We start from the raw sequence: 21425 nt of genomic DNA on the forward strand, positions 1-21425 counted from the left end.
ACCGGACGAGTCTAACAACATGTAAACAGTGACGAGGCAGAGCTGCTGTGTTGATCCAGTCAGTTATTTGTTGTTCTGAACACCAAGAGAATTTTATTTGAATTTTAAAGAATCGAATTTGGATTTGGATCTAATTCCATTATTAACTTGACTCGCCACATTCGCTCCTCCCCGGTTGACCTATTCATGTCATCTTACCCCAGAGTTACTTGAAGGAAGGAAGGAAGGAAGGAAGGATAAAGACAGAAAAGGAGAGAAGGGGGGAGGGGAGGGAGAAGAAAGGAAGGACGGAAAGAAGGAGGGTAGGAGAAAGGATTAAGACGGAAATAGGGAGGGTAGGAGAAAGGAAGGAAGGAAAGAAAGAAGAAGACAGAAATAAAGGAATGAGAATAGCACTTTAACATACGAATATCTGGCACTAAGGAGGGTAGTGGCACCCGTGATAGCACAGAGAACACAGTGCCAGCCTCCACGGTAATGTACCTTGATTATTGGCGGAGCTGTCTGGCATATATAATGCTGTTTCCTGGCACGGGGAGGGGGGGACGGAAGGAATGGTAGGGGGGAACGGAGGGGGAAGGAGGGACAGGAGAGGAAGGAATGGGGAGGGGGGGGACAGGAGAGGAAGGGAAATGGGGAGGGGAAGGAGGAGATGGATTTACTCCTACTCTACCTACCTACCCTCCTCGACACACAGCCAGGAGAGCGGGGCGTGTGGCGAGGTGGTATTTTAGGGGTGAAGGAAGGTAATTTGCATACACGGCTTTACCTGCGTGGATTGTTAAGCAAATGGCCAAATTAAAATTCAGGAAACGACAAATGATTACTAAGATTAGTTTTTTTCTTGAAGTTGTTTTAGTTGTTGTAAGGGAACAAGTGAGAGAGAGAGAGAGAGAGAGAGAGAGAGAGAGAGAGAGAGAGAGAGAGAGAGAGATTACTCTTACAAACACGAAACAAACACCATATCTTCTACAACCAAACAATAACACATAACCCCTTTGGTGACTGTGAAACATCAGTGAAACATCTGCCGACATTCCACCTCACGCCTGGTTCAACACCTCATCTCCCTCGACGACCCAAAATCCCTCAATTTTCTGGAATATTCATTTTTTTCTCTCCACACATTTCCAAAAAATCTAAAATAAATAACTTTTTTTTTCAGACGGAAGACCAATTTATTTTGCCTTGGTTATAAATCCTCTAATCCCCATAAAATAAATAATGTATTAATAAATTTACTTAAAGGTAAACAAGGAAAGAAAATCAATTTAATCTTGACAACAAATTATTATTTTACCTTAATTTTAAATCCTTTGGTCTATCAAGGGGAAGCTAATATGCATACACCCTCGGCATGGAAGGAAAAACGGTAAGATTAGATTTCAGAAAGTAATAACAGTTCTGGGAATCCTTTAAGTGGGTGAGAGAGAACACAACCTATTTACAACTTAATATAAAGGATAAGATTTCGGTGTCAAGTAAAATACAATCCTGAACACGTAAACATCTTGTACAGCACGTGGTAGGTTGAGAGGGTATTGTTGATCTCCTGAAGCGGCGGTCAGTCTCGTCTCCTGGTTCGCTAAGGTGTGTGTGTGTGTGTGAGGGGAGGGGAGAGGACGGGGGGGAGGATCGATGGGTCTTGACGTGTGTGTTGGTGACGTGGAGGACGTCTGTTTAGAACGTGGGCGTCGACGATGGTTTAGTTCATTGTTGGGTGAGAGGTGAGGGGTGAGAGGTGAGGGGCGCAGGGTGAGGGGTGAGAGCAAGAGTGAAGGGTGGATAAAGAGGGAGGGGGGGGGTGAGACAGGAGGAGCGAGAGAGGAAGAGTGAGGCGTGAGTGATAGGTAGTGACGGGCGAAGGGTGAGAGACGAAGGGTGAAGGTTGAGAGATGAAAGGTGAAGGGTGAAGGGGGAGATGCAAGGTGAAGACAGAAGGATGATAAGTGAGATGAAGGGTGAAGATGGAAGGGTGAGAGGTGAAGACTGACAGGTTATTAGGATACACACCGCCGCTGGCTCAAGAGGACTCGTGTGGCACAAGAGATCAAAGGTACAAATGAAACAGGTAAATACGTGGAAAAAGGGAAGTGATGAATTTAGGAAGAGGCAATCAGTGGAGGAGAGAAAGAGGAAAAAATAAATAAACCCAAGGAAAGACGGAATGAAGAAGATTGATAATAACCGAATGAACTAACGGAAGATGAGACGAAGAATGGAAATAGACACCGAATGAGAGAACAGAAGAATGGAACAATAAACAGAGACAGAAGTAAGGAGAGAGGAGATAGAAACTAAGGAATAAAGTAAGGAAGGATAGAAAGAATAACAATTTTTACGCAAATAAATGATAAATACACGAAAATAAAGAATGAAATAAAATAAAGTGAAAGAAAATAGTTAATGAAAACAATATTAAAGAAAAGACAAAACAGGATAATGAGAGAAAAAGGAGAAAGTGAAAAACAAAACACAAAGAATCAACAACAATAAAGAAATATGGGAAAAAGAACGACGAAGAATAAAAGAAAAAAAGAGAGGAAGTAACTAACAAAATGGAAATAAAACTGGGAGAAGGGGAAAGAAGTGCAAACAACTGGAACAAACAAACGTGAGAGAGAGAAAAAAAAGGTGAAGAGGGGGAAACAAAATATAAAAAAATAATAAAAAAATGGAGTAAAAACAACAAGCAAGGAAAATGTATTCATATTTATATTAAAAAAAATGGGACTGGTAAATAAAAACAAAAAAATATAAAAAAAACTAAAGAAAACGGGAAATGGGTTTAGGGTTCCCCACTGTCATAGAAAACGGGTCGTAATTATCCATAATATACGAATAAAAGATGAAAGAACACACAATAATGATGATACACAAAAATTAAGGAGCACCTGAACGATAGAACACAAGAATGAAGGAACACCTGAATGATAGAACACAAGAATGAAGGAACACCTGAATGAAGGAACACATGAATGAAGGAACATCTGTATGAAGGAACGCAAGAATGAAGGAACACCTGAACGATAGAACGCAAGAATGAAGGAAGATCTGAACGATAGAACACAAGAATGAAGGAACATCTGAACGATAGAACACAAGAATGAAGGAACACCTGAATGAAGAAGAAAAATATGAATGAAAAGTTACAAATTACAAAACAAATCAAGTCATAGCTTCAGGGGCTTAATGTTAGCTTAATTATACGATCATGAATTATACATCAGCTATAATTCACAACTACAATAAGTTATAGCTGAAGAATACACAAGCTTCATGATATTTCTAGCCAATTATATCACGGCTAAGAAGCTATAATTATTCCCATACGTTCAGGAATTATATAACAGTTATACGTCCCAGCTATAATGGACTTTAGCTGAATTATTCACGGTAACGATTCCAGCTAACGATTTCACAGCTCTCGTGAGATGTACAGGCAATAGTACGTCACAGCTTTCAGTACAGGATCATAGCTGAGTTATACAAAGCTAAAAAGTGTATGCAGGCGTCATGGGCATATATATATTCAAGCTATTTATACCTACACAGCAATAATCCCAACTTTAGCTGTGGCAGAAAGCTATGCAGTTATCGTACTCATGGATTCAGGCTATATAAAAAACCTTACAGCTATAATTCGGACACTGTGGTGAGGAGTTACCTATTCCCCCCACAGCTATAATTCGGACACTGTGGCGAGGAGTTACCTATTCCCCCCACAGCTATAATTCGGACTCTTAACTGTGGTGAGGAGTTACCTATTTCCCCCACAGCTATATTTCGGACTCTTAACTGTGGCGAGGAGTTACCTATTCCCCCCACAGCTATAATTCGGACTTGAGCCAAATTATAGAGCCAGATCAATGACGTCATGGAGTCGACCTATCATGCCGAGAGATTTACGGAGCCCTCAGAAGGATAACCCATGAAGCCGGGTCTCAGCTCCGGGTCTCAGCTCTCACCTTTACCCAGACACCAGCTGCTTCTCTCCCCCCCCCTCCTCCTTCCCTCCACCCCCCTTCCTCCACCCCCACCCCCTTCTCCATTCCTCCCTCCCTCTTCTCTCTCCCACCTATTCTCTCCCATCTTCCCTCCAGTCCTGTTGGTGGATGGGGGAGAGTAGAGAAGGCGGTGGGAGTGGGAGGAGAAGAAGAGGGGTCGGTGGGGGAGTAGAAGGAGAGGGGTCGGTGGGAGAGGGAGGAGAGGGAGAGAGAGGGGTAGGAGAGGGAAGGAGACGGCAAGAGTACTCAGCCGTCCCTCGCCATACTAGAGTTTGACTTCAGTCTTAGTGAGGTTGAGATGGAGTAGGAGGGGGAGGGGTAGGGGAGGGGGGGGGAGGGGTAGGGGGGGGGAGGGGAGGAGGAAGGGGGAGGGGGGAGAGAGGGAAGGGGGAGGAAGGGGAGGGGGGGAGGAGGGAGCAGGAGGGGGGGGAGTAGGGAGGGGGGAGGGGCAGGAGGGGAAAAGGGGGTAGAAAGGGGGGAAAAGGAGGGATAGAAAGGGAAAAGGGGGGTAGGGAAAAAGGTAGTAGGAGAAAAGGGGGGGTAGAAAAGGGGAAAAGGGGGGGTAGAAAGGGAAAAGGAGGGGTAGAAAGGGGAAAAGGGGGGTAGACAGGGGAAAAGGGGGTGTAGGGAAGGGGAGAGAGGGGAGTAGGGAGAGGTGGGAGAGGTGGGGAGGGGGGAGTAGGCGGGGGAGAGGGGGATAAGAAAGGGAGGGAGAAGGGGGAGGGCACCATACTAAATCCATTCCATCATAACTTTCCCACCATCTACTTACTGCTCTTAACATGCTCCCACCTTCCATCCCTCCCAACATACCACCCTCTCACCTTCCCTCCCTCCCAACATACCACATAACCTATCAACCTTCCTTCCTCCTTCCCTACCAACATATTCCATCATATATCCTCCCCTATGTCCCAGCATACCACATACCCCATCTACCTCCCTCCCAACATACTCCTCCTCTCTCCCTCCCAACATACCCCTCCTTCTCTCCTTCCCTTCCAACATACTCCATCCTCCCTCTCCTCTCTCTTCAGCATACCTCATGATCCTCCCTACCTCATACCACATACCAGACAGCATCTTCCACACTGTCCCTTCCCCACATAATCTACCATCAACCTCAATTAATTATCTCCCGGATGCCTTAGTACAATCTAATCGACTATTTTCCCTATTCTCTAGTTAGCAGAAGATAAGAGTACAAGCAGACAAGAATGAGACAGAGTACAAGCAGGCAAGTAGGATAGAGTACAAGCAGGCAAGAATGAGACAGAGTACAAGCAGGCAAGAATGAGATAGTACAAGCAGACAAGTAGGATAGAGTACAAGCAGGCAAGTAGGATAGAGTACAAGCATGCAAGTAGGATAGAGTACAAGCAGGCAAGTAGGATAGAGTACAAGCATGCAAGTAGGATAGAGTACAAGCAGGCAAGTATAGGATAGAGTACAGGCATGCAAGCAGATAGAGTACAAGGAGAAGATAGAGTAAAAGCAGGCAAGTAAAAGAGAGTACAATCAAGCAAGCAGTACACAACTCTTCAGGCAGCATCAAGCAAGTGGAGGAAACGGAAAGAGTTGAGAAGCGCTCCATAAACTCTCAGACTGTCCATTGTATCCGCTTAACTCTCTCTCTCTCTCTCTCTCTCTCTCTCTCTCTCTCTCTCTCTCTTCCAGCGGGTCTTCTCCACCCAAGGGCGTATACTCGGGTGGGAGGGAAGGTCTAAGCCCCCCCTCCCCCCTAACTTTTCCTTTCCTCCTTTCCTCTTCTATCACCTCCTTTTCCATTCTTCCTTATCATCATTCTCCTTCAATTCCTCCTCGTCTTGTATATTTTTCTCCCACTCATTTTATTTTATTTTCTCTGTCTCTTATCCCATCCACATTCATTCCTTTCTTCCCTATCTCTTCCATATAAGGGATTCGAACCTCCATACCAAATATAAGGAATTCGAACCTTTATGTAATTTAATCACAGTACCTGAATTTTTTTTTGGATTTAAAAAAAAATCAAAATTTATAAAAAAAATAAATAAAATCAATAAATCCAGATACAAAAATAAAATTCTATAAAGTTTCGAATCCATTATATTTGGTATGGGGGTTCGAATCCCTAACCTAGCCTAACCTATAGCTGTATCCTCAAAAGACTCACCTTAATAATTAACGATGTGAATTACCTCCTGCTGAGAGAGAGAGAGAGAGAGAGAGAGAGAGAGAGAGAGAGAGTCACCTTACTAAGACCATGGAAACATTGGCACATAATCATGACAGAATCTTAGTTTCCACGTAATATACCTGAATTTTCCAATGACAACAAGTAACGAATTTTCCCCCATTTTACACACACACACACACACACACACACACACACACACACACACACACACACACACACACACACATACACACACAAATTCGAATGAAAAGCTAAAAAAAATATACATATATACATAAAAAAAAATCACAATACATTTTCATGTTTTGGCGTGAGTAATAGAACATTTTTTTTATCTTTTTCCCCTAACAATAGAAAGAGTATTGTTGCAACTCTTTCTGCTAAAAGTTAGAATCGTTCAGAACAATACGGTCGAGTAAAATAGAGTTTTCATACTGTGCTGGGATGTATCGGCCAATTTAGCAGGTAGAGGCCGAGCGGGACGAGAGGCCGAGTGGGACGAGAGGACCCTGCTGACAAACATGACAGCAGCTGATATGTTTGGTCTTCCATGGTGGGATGAAGGCGGCGTTGTGTGTGTGTGTGTGTGTGTGTGTGTATGTGTGTGTGTGTGTGTGTGTGTGTGTGTGTGTGTGTGTGTGTGTGTGCTCATTATTATAGTGAGTCTGTTGAGGGATAGTAAACACGGGTAAAGTAATTAGACCAGATTATATTATGGTTAAGTTAGGTTTAAGTTCAGGGTTGGTTAAGGTTAGGTTAGTTAGGTTAGGTGAGGTTAGGCTAGGTTAGGTTAGGTTAGGTTAGGTTAGGGTGGAGGTTAGTTAGGTTAGGTGGAGGTTAGGTTAGGTTAGGTTAGGTTAGGTTTAAGTCTAGGTTGGAATATGGGTTACGTTAATTGGTTTAGATCTATTTCAAGTCTTTATACTGTAACCTACCCCCCCTTTACCTGAACCCTTTTCCCCACCAACACACAACTCCCTCCCTTCACCACCACACAACTCTCTCCTCCCCCTCCTCTCCACAACTCCCTTCACCACTGCAACTCCTCCTCCACAACTCCCCCCCTTCACCACAACCTCCTCCCTCCACAACTCCCTCCTCCACACAACTCCCTCCCTCTCCACACAACCCCCTTCACCACCATGCCAACTCTCCCTCACCCTTCCACCAGCAACTCCCACCTCCCACCACACCCCAACACCACCATGCTCACTACTACCAACCTCCCCCAAAAAAAAAAACGATAAGCATTATGAAAATCCAATTTGAATTCTTGTCATCCAAATGTGGCCCAAAGAGCAATTAGATTCCGATTTTAGGGACTTCTGAACCCGGCAAGAAAGATATGAGCATTTCCCGGGTCACATAGACGGCTACGAGCAGTAATCCAATACTGAGAAATGGCGGAAAGGAGTAGAAACAAACCGTCAGGATCACGTCTGGTTATACTGCACTGCACGTCTTGGGTATTCGTGAATTTCTTAAAAAAAAAGAGACTGAAAACAAAATGCCAGGACCAGGTCTCTTCTGTGTAAAAATTCCTCCATAGGGACCAGAAACAAACCACCAGGATCTTTATAACTTAAAGGAATTTACATTTTTTTTACGACAAGGTAACTTCTTTCGTCGTAATGAAAGAGACTATAAACGAGATGTCAGAATCAGGACAAGTCTGTCAGAACCCATCTTTCGAGGTCCATCTCTTGAAGAAACACTCGGAGAAATAACTAAGTTAAAGAACTAGAGAGATGTATTTTTCCGTAACTGTTAATGCCTAGTTTATTCAATAGTTTATTCACTGGTTTACTCACTCTTTAAAGACCTTAATTGTTGAAGAGCAAAATTACATTATAGCATCAATACATTAAAGGTCTTGGGTGTGTTATAGGTGAGGGGGAGGGAGGGAGAGAGGGGCGAGAAATGGTTACAATCAGGTTTTTGGATCTGTGTCTCAAATTCCTTATTTCAGGGTGGGATACCTCAGCTCCTCTACCTCACATTCATATCTCAACTATTTATTTATGAATCTTGGTTCAGTTCCCAGCTATATCAGACGCCCTTCACTTCAGACCCCCCCTACCACAGGCTCTCAGACCCCCCAGCTATATATACTGTAAGAAACCCCACCCCCACCACCTTACTTCAGACCCTAAAAGACCCTGGCCACATACTCGACGCCGCGTGCCTTAAGCCTCCCCCTTCCCTCACCGTCTCCCGCAGGAGGAAACTCTCCCGAGCCTTGATCCCCAATAAGTATCCTTGGCATCCTCGCCATAAAGTCTCTGCCACAAAGTTTTAAACCCCTTAGAGACGCCACCAGCACAACAAGTTTCACCTGGTTGACTCTTAATGCATTAACTTCCCATTATAAGTTAGTAATAGGTGGCACTAACTTAGGGCATCTCTGAGGAGCCTCCCACAGTGTGCTGCTGATCCCGCGGTTTCGTGGGTCGGAAAGTCGAGACCAATTCGCAGAGTCAAACTTTGGTAAATATTCTCTGAGGTTCATCTTGGATATATGAACTGGCGCGTCGTCCTTCTATTCTGGATGGTTTCTATTATAAAGGGGGAAGGGATGATGGCTTTGAGAGGTTATTTTTATAGTGTTGGGTCTCTAGTTTTATCGGGTCTCTTACTTTTATCGGGTCTCTTAGATTCACTGACGCATACAAAGAATATATAACATTTTCTTCTCATTAGTTCCATTCGTATATACAGAGAGGGTATTCAATAGTTTCACCCTTGTGTTAGTGGTGTATACAGTGTGCTTCTATTCAATTGGTTCCTCTCTCTCTCTCTCTCTCTCCCGAGTTCATATATCCACCCTATAATAACATATCCCGTCATAGGTAGTGTTCAGTAGAGTTCATGATATAACGTTATAGATCAATAATAACAGAGACAATATAACTAGTTCTTTATCGATTAACGAACAGAATAAATACAATCGTTACAAATGACAATAGACTAACCTCCTGATGATGATGATGATGATGATGATGATGATGATGACTACAATCAACCCTACTTATCATTATATCATGCCACTTGAGGACCCAAATATTAATACACGTTTATGATAAAACTCTGAAGCCAGGTATGTGACCAAAAGCACTCAAATGTTTCCCTGTGGATGCCGACACCTGCTGGGTAACTTTTGGACTCTAATTAAAAAGTTAAAGCGAATAAATACTTTTCTTGAGGCGAGTAAGAATATTAGTTTGAGGGGATTTTTTTTTTTTACTTTCATTTATACAATATCAACTTTTGAGGTGAATAACAATAAGAGTTTGGGCGAATAGTTTTATACAATGATGATATTATTTTCTTAAAGGCGAATAAAAGATTTAAATTTTTTTGGGAATACTTCTTAAAGAATATCCTACGAGTTTTAGTAATAGTATCAGTTAAAGTAATGCTGTACTATATTTGAGGGAAGTTAAGAATATTACTTGACACCTTGTAAATACTAGAGGTAAACTGAATATTCTTGACACCCATTGATGATAATAGTAAAAAATATCATTCTTGACACCAGTTGTACTTGACACCTATGATAAGTGTAATTAAAAATATGTTTGACACCTGTTGATAATAGTATTAAAAATATAATTCTTGACATTAGTTATACTTGACACATATGCTAAGAATAATACAAAATTATATCTTTAACACCTGTTTATAATAGTAAAAAGTACTATTATTGACACCTGTGATTAAAAGTACTAAAATATAATCTTTGACATCTATTATACTTGAAATCTATGACAGCAGTAAAAATATATATACTGTTCTTGACACCTGGTGATAACAGTAAAAAAAAAATATTCTTGACAGTATTGTGGAGGCGAAGTAAGAATATTAGCGCCCCCTGTGAGGCGAGGAAGAGGGCGGAACGCAGGATATTGCTCGGGGGCCGCTGCTATTGAAGACCATTGGAAGCGAAAGAGAAGTTTAAATTGCTCGTTCTCAAGTTGTGTCAAGGCGAGACCTCTCCCCGTCAACACTGTCTTGAAACAAACCGTCCGGGGCCAAGTCAGAGAGGGAACTCCCGTATTCATAAGGGAAGGGGATTAAAAACAAACCTTCAGGGCCAGGTCAGAGAGGGAACTCCAGTATTCATAAGGGAAGGGGATTAAAAACAAACCTCCAGGGCCAGGTCAGAGAGGGAACTCCCGTAAAAACAAACCAGTTAGACCAAGTCAGATAAGGATTTTCGGTCCTCATATGGGGAAGAATTTATAACATAACGACAGGGCCAGGTCAATAAATTCTTGCAATATTAACCCCTCGTGTGCTGGGGTCTCTCTGTGCTGAATCAAATCGTCAGGAGTTAGCCAAATAAAGTTTCATATATTGCCATACTCTTCGGAAGCGCATGACATAGGGAAGAAATTAACTAAGGCATGCCAGTTAAGTTAGAAAATAAACCACAGTCGGATACAGTCTCACAGTTCCAAGGTAGACGGAAAATATAAGACAGGAATCCTCGATAGTCCAATACGTCCTGACTCCTTCAAGTGTCCATCATCAAGTAGCTGACAGTAATGTTGGTGTCGTCGGGTTGAAAATGGGATGAACTGCTCCACTATAAATCCCATAAACTTGGTACTTTATAGAGGTCGTAACTTGCTTAACGAGAGCCCAGGGCGCGTTTAGCTGACCAGGTGCGTGCGTTCCACCGGCTAATTGGAGTTTAGGTGAACAGGACGTCGATAGAAACCCCCCACCACCACCCCACCCACTACCCCACCCACCTCCTTACACCACAAGACCACAACACTGGTCCCTCCCTGTTCAGATGGTCTTAAGAGGGTGATCACTAAAAGGTCTTCTGTTGGGTCTTTGGTCTTTGTTCATCTCTGTGTTTATTTGGGGATTATTATGCTCGTGTTTGTGAGGTGGCAATTTGTTCTGGAGTCAACCAAGTGATTATTTTCAAGGTGATTTCTGTTTTAAGCCAATTCAACCATTTTTAATTATGAGGTTGAGAATAACTGGGAAAAAAATTATGAAAAAACACAAAACAAAGAAAATCACAAAAATATAACAAATAAGAAAGACAAAAGAACAAATACATAAAAATAGGGAAAATCACAGAAGATAACAAGAGGAAAAAAGACAAAATAAAACAAACACTACGGGAAAAAAGGAAGAAGACAAACCCCCAAAATAGGAAAAAAGAGAAAAAAAGGCAAAAAATAAAAAATAAAATAAAAATAAAAATAAAAATAGGGAATAGAAAAATAACTGCCCTCTTTTAATATCCTCTTCCCCTCTCCCCCGCGGGAACAATGAACACAAAATGTTATCATAAAACAGGTGACATACACAAATGGCTTCCCAATATATATTTAATTTTAGTTCCTATATAAAACAGTTGGTAATTTACTAACCAATACACGATAATATGATCCGGTACGTAATTATTAAGTCTATTATTAATTGTATTTGTGGGATATGTCCCCTTGTGCAGTATGTATGTATGTATGTATGTATGTATGAATTGGCGATCTGTGGTGTAATAGTTAGCCTGCTCGCCTCACAAATGGACGGACCCGGATTCGATCCCCTGGCAGAGTGAAACTATGGGCAAGTTCCTTTACGCCATTTGCCTCTGTCTACCCAGCAGTAGTTGGGAACCTGGATGTTAATCGATTTGCGGATCGTGTTCCGGGTTAATGGTTAGCCAGTGCAGTTGGCGAGTTGTCCGGTATTCTCGGACTATTCCTGGACACTGGGTGATGCAACTCGTTAACTAAGAGTGTGGTTGTTGTGTTGGCGACAGCTTCTACACCTTAAACAAATTCACGCCTAGGGCTGGCCATCCTCGTTATTATTATTATTATTATTATTATTACTATTATTATTATTATTATTATTATTTATTATTATTATTATTATTATTATTATTATTATTATTTATTATTATTATTATTATTATTATTATTATTGTATGCGTCACTAATCTACCTATCTACTATATTCTCCTACTGTTTACGTCATCATTCACATTCTTAGGTGTTTTTACTACCTAGTGATTACCTGTATGTTGAGAGATGGTGTGTGTGTGTGTGTGTGTGTGTGTAGAGTAAATAGTCTACGGGTATACACCCTAAAACATACATACATTCATACATACATACATTCATACATACATACATACATACATACATACATGCATGTATACATGCATACACACATCACTACATCCTTGACCACTGAAGGGTCAAGACGTACCTGGCGCTCCTCTGGGAGCAGCCAGGTCAACTGTTAAGTTGGCCCATACCAACCCCCTCCCCTGAACCCTCCTCCCCACCGGAATATCAACAAGTTCTCACCAGAAGTTACAATTTCATTTAGAAAAGGAATGGAACCAGTGTTGAACAGAGGTGAACAGTGGTGAACAGTGCTTAAGTCAGTGAGAACAACTCAACAGTAACAGTCGTACCCAAGTTAACCTTCACACAGTGAGGTCCCAGGTACCCAGTGACTAACGGCCCATGAGACCCAACAACAACCAGGGATGTGTTAATCCGTCTACGATAGGAAGGACTGGGACCACACCTCACTCATATAACACCATCTGTGAGGGAATTACTACACCACATGTCCCTCATAACACCATATGTGAGGGAATTACTACACCACGTCAAGTCCCTCATCACACCATCTGTGAGGGAATTACTACACCACGTGAGGTCCCTCATAACACCATCTGTGAGGGAGTTACTTCACCACGTGAGGTCCCTCATAACACCATCTGTGAGGTGCTACACCACGTGGGAGCCCCTCATAACACCATCTGTGAGGAATTACTACCACGTCAGGTCCCTCATAACACCATCTGTGGGGAATTACTACACCGTAGAGGTCCTCATAACACCATCTGTGGGGAGTTACTACACCATGAGGTCCCTCTTACCATCTGTGAGATTACTACCACACCACGTGAGGTCACTCATAACACCATCTGGGGAGGGGAGTTTTTCCACTACGTGTTTGCTGTTCCTTACACACACACTAATCTGTATGTTCACTGTATGTTCCTTTACCTTTCTCTAATGAAGACTTTTGTTAAACCACCAATGTATGTAATAAGTCATTTATGACCAATGTATATTTTCAGCCTTCGGGCTGCAGAACTTTTTCAATAAACCGTTAATTATTATTATTATTATTTTTACATACCTCCCGGTTGTGTACATGAGCCGGCAATTAGAAATCCAGTTATACCCCCCCTCCCCATTTTTCCCCTGTTATAAATGCTTCTATTATATCTACCCCTTTATTAACTATTTTTTTATTGTGCACTTTTTTCCCCTAACAAATTAATTATCGAACTGTATTTTTATTAACTATTCCGGCTTATTGTTCATTTTTCAACTCAAAATTGATTATCGAAGTGCGTGCAATTTTTACTATTATTATTATTTTTTTTTAATCGGGTGAAATGGATAACATACTCGATTTTCGGACGTTGTTTTGTGATGGTAATAAGGGGTAATGAAGATGAATAATGGTGGTAATGATGGTAATGATGGTAATGTTGGTGATGAAGGTAATGATGGTAATGATGGTAATGAAGGTAATGAGGGTAATGAAGGTAAGGTAATGGTGGTATTGAAGGTTGTGAGGTGTAATGATGGTAGTGATGGTAATGGTGGTAATGAAGGTAATGATGGTAATGAAGGTAATGAGGGTAATGGTGGTAATGGTGGTAATGATGGTAATGAAGGTAATGATGGTAATGATGGTAATGAAGGTAATGAGGGTAATAATGGCAATGGTGGTAATGATGGTAAAGAAGGTAATGGTGGTAATGATGGTAGTGAAGGTAAGATGGCATAGGTTGCCTTCCTCCAACACTACCCAGACGTATTGCCTATTGTGCTCCTCGGTCCCAAGTGTCTCGTGTAAGTGTCTCGTGTAAGTGTCTCGTGCAAGTGTATATTCCTTATATCTCAACGATGTCTTTACGAATCTTGCTAAAATCTTAATACGTAGGGTCTTTACGATAGCACGTCGACAAGACCCTATTCACAAGTGGTCCTCATTCAAGCATCTTATTTCCTCCATCTTGGGTCACCAGAAACAGACCGTGTGAGGGTCTCTTTTTATCTGGTAAGAGAACCCCCCTACACCCCCACCCCTATCCACACCCTCATCTACAGCCCCCCCCCACCCCTATCCACACCCTCATCTACAGCCCCCCCTCCACCTCTATCCACACCCTATCCATACCCCCTCCACAGTTCTCATGAGTGAAGGCTACAACCTACATTCATCATGATTAATTCGGTAATTGATGAGATGAGGCGAATTTTTCTCTCTCTCATTATTTCCCCCGGTGCCTCAATGGGGGGATGCGGCGGAGACAGCCTGCACCTTGTGTTGACGGAACTCCGATAGTGGCGTTGATGTAATGGTGGGAACGTAGGTGAATGATGACGTTGTTGTGGCCACATGGTGTTTCCTCTGACCACTTTTGTCAAGCACAGGGAGGGAGGGGTTCCTTTATGCTCCCTCTGTCTCTTTCTCCCTCTCTATTGCCTGCGTGTTGAGGGATACATTTGCTGGTGCAGAACTTCATCCACCTGACGCTACTTCAATTATCTTGTATTTTTCTCTGTCATTTTTTTTGGGGGGGGTGTCAGTATATTCTTTTAGTCTTACGTTTCCTTCTACCATGACTGACTCTGATTATTTCTTTTTCCTCTTGACTCTTCCCCACCTTTATTACTCTGTGGTTTAAATATCGCCGACATAATATTCTCTATTCTTCATTTCCATCCGTTTTTATCCCACCAAAATTATTACCCATCTCGTTTGCTTTCCTTTATATTTATCCGTTTCTTCACACCACAAAGTAATAACAAACCGAACAATAAACGTCAGAGGTGTAATTATGTAATGGACAAGGCGGCGGAGATAGGAGCCAGCGCCCCCCAGCGTTAATAGGTCAACACAAACATGGGCCAGAGAGCAAACACAAAGGCGCATGATTAACCTCACCAGCTCATCTGCTTTACGGCAATGAAGATCATGTTGACTCAGTACCTAACATGGTGGAGATTTGTTGACACAGGAATAAATTGTGCGGCGTAACGAAACCGAGGTACTATACTCAAATGGATTAAAAAACATGATGAAAGAATTCAATTTCAGACATTTTTCCTGTACGCACACACACACATACACACGCACCTGTATATCATTCAACCTGCCTCAGTTAAGAGTTTACCAATTAACCTCTCGTTTAAAGTTGTGTTGAAACAATTCACCTAACTGAGGACACAACTTGGGTGGAATACGTAGTCTCTATCTTCGGCAATTGACATTCACGAGTTGAACAACTTCTCAAACTTCCTCGCTCGTTTTATCCCGGAGGGTTGGTGGATTCCCTGATACAATGTTTTAATGGCCAAATGGATTCTAAACCTAAGAAAAGTATAAACAATAACAGATAAGATACTGGCATTCACAAGAGAAAGCTCCTTCACGTACAGTCACTTCAAAAAGTCCGCGTCTCCTTCCAAATGAATCAGTATCGAATCTAAATGAGATAATGGACCGCTAGCTGTGTTGAGATCCTGAACTACATACACCATTGACTAGTGAACATTCTTGGTTATAATGTCCCTTACCTGAGGATGTTACACACAGGTCCTCCATAACATTCCGTTCTGAGTGTAATAGTAAATATTATGAACAAACGAACGACTACTCACTTCCTCTTTCCTTGGGGTTGTCACACACACACACACACACCGCTTACATGATTAAGGCTGTCTGTTGTAGTCGACGACGACTCTGCTTCAATATGAAATCCATGATGATGAGTTCTGCTCATAGGTGGTAAACAAAAGAGACACATTCAAGAGGATGCAGCCATGTACTTCCAAATTACAGAAAAAAAAAATCGTCTTTGGACGTGGCCCTGAAAACTGAAGAGCCTTTGGTGAACAAGACAACGTTGGGAACAGTTTGTGCCTGCCAGGGAGCACCATATTTTACCACGACATATTTTATTTGAAAAGCAAAACACGACAATCAAGTAAGAATATTGTGTTTCCTTCAAATAACTACCAGCGCTCTCATGAAGGAGGAAGACCATAAAAAACTGGAGGGATGTCTTAAAGGAAGAACCAGATAACTAAGAGACGTCCTCCTCGTTCTCAGAAGGATCAACAACATCTGACTAAATCTAGATTCAGTCTCGAATTGCTGTGAAAAATTACTTTTGCATATTGAAGTACACTCTGGACCCGATCTTTGGTAATCACAAGAAATACTGGACAACATGTCAGTTCTAAGAGGATGGATGATGCAGCAATGGTAAAGGACTTAAAAGATCAGGTGATAATGGCGTAAAGGAATTCAAAGTAGCGGAAGTTGATTGAGTTAATTATATACGCAAGTCACTATCCAGAACATCACTGGATCAAGAAAATTTCCCGAGTGACTTTATACAACAAACGTGACCCCAACCTTCAACACGGGAGGTAACGGCGACTTAGTGGAGACGCAAGACTCACGAGCAAATACTGACTTGGACATACCTGAAGTGTGATGTGTTACGGTCCCTCGAGGAGCTGTTAACTTTCACCTACCTGGAAAGAAAAAAATCAGATTAACCTTCCATCCCGGGCTATATATATTGGCAGGATCTCAATGATGTGTTTGTTCTAAAGTCCAAATAATTATTAGGAGGAGAGGATTAAACAATGACTATGAACCTACATCAATACCTTTACAATTGTTCTGACGAAACGGCAATAGGGTTCACTCCAGTGGTTCATTATGACTACAGAAGACACAACTTATTGAGACGACTGTGCACAAATACTTGGAAATCACGATCCAAATATCTAGCCAAATACAGTAACAGTATCAAATGGTTATGAGTAGAAACAAACAAAAATCAAAATCATCTGTAAATTGCTTGTATAATGAAGAATCAAATGTGTGGCTGAAAGTGATGGAAGTGTCGCATATTGAGCGTCACGTTGAGTTACCTTCTTCAAACACTCACCAGAAAGAGATTAATATATTAACTCGGGTTACATCACTCGGCTGGCACGACGGTAAAGCTACGTTAGAACATGTCTTTCACTCAGCTGACATGACAGTAAAGCTACATTAGGATAACTTGTCTCTCACTCAGCTGACATGACAATAAAGCTACATTAGGATAACTTGTCTCTCACTCAGCTGACATGACGGTAAAGCTACATTAGGATAACATTATCACTTAGCTAACATGACGGTAAAGTTGGTAACCTGTCTTCTGTTCTCTGTACTCACATGATGACAGAGAATCTATATGAAACTAATGTGTAGCGTCTGTCTGACAGTTTGTATCCTGGGGAAGCAGACTCGTTCAACAATGAAGACACTATTATCTGCTTCAAGGCACTTTGTAACTGGCTGGGACTACGGCTCTTCACACAACTACCCTCACGCCGGGGAACAGAACAGAAGTCAATAACCACGAGTGACTGAGGAACGAGAGAGATATTTATACACTGGCGGATGGTAACAGAAAGACAACACTATGCATATCGTAAATCAAGGAACAGATATAATTTTTCTTCTACACATTATTTAAGGCTCCTCTCAATATATTTATCTCCTAATGCACAATATACAATCGAACAAAGAACAAAAGAGCATCGCGACTCCTGAATTGGTGTACATTTTGATACACTGAACCAAGAGTTTTGAACCATAATATCATACGCCGCAAGGGTTATGGTGGCCGATTAGTTGCAGCGCTCGTCTCCTGTGTTATGGTTTGCGCCCGGAGCACCCTAGTCCATCCAGCTGCGAGTGGATACCTAACTTTAGTGCTGGGGGGAGGGTGATGGTCAAATGCAGTACCCCAGCAGGCTAGAGGGACATCACTTTCAGTATATATTGGTATACCTGCTCTCATTATTTGGCAATAACTCGGTGAAATAATGAAGGTGAATTTGCAAATTTGGGAAGAATCAGAGCTACCAACCCCAAGGAACGAAATACATCACCAAAAGATAGTCCCGATGTCTGTCTGTCCAGCTGTACATACGGTATACTTAATCGTCTCACCCTCACTCAAAGAAACAAACAATTCATACATCTCTCCCCCCCTCCCTCACCCCAGCAGGGAGGTACAGTAATATAGCCCCGTGTGTCTACTCCCCAACACAGCCCCTGCCTCGTCTCCCCAGATGATACCTCGTCTCGGGGACCTTCCTGCTACGTCCTTGCGACACTCACCGGACCTGAAAATGGATATTGCTCCCCCCTCTGGCTGGCCACTTGTGGCTCACAGTAGGATCAAGTAGACATAGCTGTTACATAGACCATTTGTAGAGCCCGCTGAGCTGAAAATGGATATTGCGCCCACTATGGCACTTTCATCTGGTTTACTGAAGCACTGAATTACTCAGTGGATGAAGGGGTAGGGGGGAGGGGAGGTCATCGCCTTAGTCTAGTCTAGTGTAAAGGGTCGATGTGCCTCTCTCTACTGTAACGTCTGAAATTTGACCAGAAATTCCTTAATATCATTATATTCAGTGACGAGCTGCTGCCATAGAGCTGGGAAGAACCACTCCTCTCACACTCACTCTACAAATCACCAGGGTACTCAGTAGGTGCAGTTAGTCAGTAAGGTGACTCAGTACTCAGTAGGTGCAGCAGTCACCACTTAGGTATTACTCAGTCGTGTGGTCCTGCAGGTCGCGCCAGTTGATTATGTGGCTGAGTGAAGCCATGAATAACTCAATAGACGCTACACTCGGCCCCAACAGCGACACGTGTAAGATGTACCGCTTGTCTCCCCCACGTTGGCTCTGGCTCTCTAGGTTGAGTCAAGTGGTCTCCTGAAGTCATGGCGAGGCCGGTGAATGACGGTATAATCACCAACAGGAACTAGTAATGGTGGGGAAAAGGAGGATGAGGAAGAAGGAGAGGAGGAGGATGAGGAAGAAGAGGAGGAGGGTAAGGAAGAAGAGGAGGATGAGGAAGAAGAGGAGGAGGATGAGGAAGAAGAAGAGGAGGATGAGGAAGAAGAAGAGGAGGATGAGGAAGAGGAGGTAGGCTATTGTTAGTATGTCACGTGTCGTAGTGACTGACTCCGGAACTTTGTAATATCTTGTCACCTAACCTAACCTAACCACCCATACATCTACCCATACATTCACCCACACACCCACCCATGCAATCACCCACACATGCATTCACCCACCCACCCAGTCACCCATTCACCAAGTGTCGTTTAATTTCCAGACTGAAGGCAATATACAGTACGTGTTATTTATCCCCTTATTAAACCATCGTTACATAAGTGGGATCTTGATAAACACTCGCTGTCGGTCGCCATGTTGTCCTGTCGGTCGCCATATTGTGCCGCCGGTCGCCATGTTGTGCTATCGGTCGCCATGTTGTCCTGTCGGTCGCCATGTTGTGCTATCGGTCGCCATGTTGTCCTGTCGGTCGCCATGTTGTGCTGTCGGTCGCCATGTTGTGCTGTCGGTCGCCATGTTGTGCTGTCGGTCGCCATATTGTGCCGTCGGTCGCCATGTTGTACTGTCGGTTGCCATGGTGTGTTGTAGGTGTTTCGAGTTAGTTTTTCCTCGGGTTTAACTTCTCGTTTAGTAGTCTGGTTTTAATTACCTTACGGGGAATTATCAGTTTCTCGGTAATTAGTGAAGGAAGTGATTAAGGCTTTCCAATTTAATTTACTTAATGCTTATTAGCGTGGACTTTCAATAATAAGTTACTTTGACGCTAAAATACACAGCACATGACAATTGCTTCTTTATTATCTACTGGAGAAAAGTAACTACTCCTTCAATTATTCACTGGGCGGCAGGTATAGTTAATTAAATCGCACGGTGTCTAATTGATCAGGTGAGGCACTCCACAGCCCAGGTACTGAATAAGTCATTGTCGACCACCCTCACGTGGTCTGGGTTCACGGGGTTAAAACGACACAGTGGTAATGAGACGATAACTTAAATGCTTCAATTTCTTTGTATTGTATGTTTTTCATCAATAGACGATAGGGTTTAGCGTTATCTACCTGTGTTTTAATTGAGATGTATCGTTTCTTAATGACAATACCATAACCACTACCCGTCTCGTTACTCATAATAAAACGATACCTTATTGTAGTTATCATACGGTTACATTATTAGGATAGTTACTCCGTTCATTGTATCGTAACTTCATGATAACACGATATATGTTATGTAAATTAAATTACCTGATATCTGAGGACACGATAGCATAGCCGTCACCTGTAATCTGCTCTCGACGGATAACTTCTTCCCAGAGGAGTTCAGGGAAGGTCCATGAACGAATAACCCCCTCCCCTCCCCTCCCCTCTCCTCCCCTCACTTCCCTTCCCCCCATCCCTCCTCCTCCAGGATGAACTTCACCATCGGATACGGCTCTCAAGGAACCTCGGTGGAGCTTAAAGTTTCCTCGTCGACACAAAACTTCCTCAAGAATCCGGAGGAACTTTCTCCGGGGGAATAAATTCTCACCTAACCCGAATATCTGGTCCCTACCCCCCGGTTTCCACCCATCGGAGGGATTTCCAGTAATATCCAGTGAAATATTGACGCCATTGTCCCTGACGCACGCACACACACACACACACACACACACGCACGCATCACCCCCAAGACGTTCTCGAGTTATGCCGAGATGCCCAGTGCCACCTCGTAAATCCTGACACCTCCCTCCTGACAACCCTCTCCTACCACCCACTCTTGACACCTCTCCTACCACCCCCTCCTGACACCTCCCTCCTGACAACCCTCCTACCACCCACTCTGACACCCCCTCTCCTACCACCTCCCCACCCCTCCTGACAACCCTCTCCTACCCCATTCTTGACACTCTCCTACCACCTCCTGACAACCCTTCTGACACCCTCTGTTGGCTCTTGACATGTAATTCTTCCGTCCACTCCTGTTTAACTCCTGTTACCTATTCCTGTCCTCCCCTCCCTGCTCCCTCCCCTCTGTCCTCCTACACACCCTCCCCCCTGTCCTCCCTACTTCCCTCCCCTCCTGCCCCTCCCCCTGCCCTCTCCATTGAACGGGAAATCGTATTTACAAACATTCGAAAGTTAAAGTTCCCTCACCAGGAGGTTATGCTAACAAACATTCCTAGATTAAATTTTAACCTTAACACTAGTTCGTATTTTAAAATGTTTGTAAATAACCCAACCCAACCCAACCCAA

Source organism: Homarus americanus, unplaced genomic scaffold (genome assembly GCF_018991925.1).
Source record: "Homarus americanus isolate GMGI-L3 unplaced genomic scaffold, GMGI_Hamer_2.0 scaffold37448, whole genome shotgun sequence".
Lineage (NCBI taxonomy): Eukaryota > Metazoa > Arthropoda > Malacostraca > Decapoda > Nephropidae > Homarus > Homarus americanus.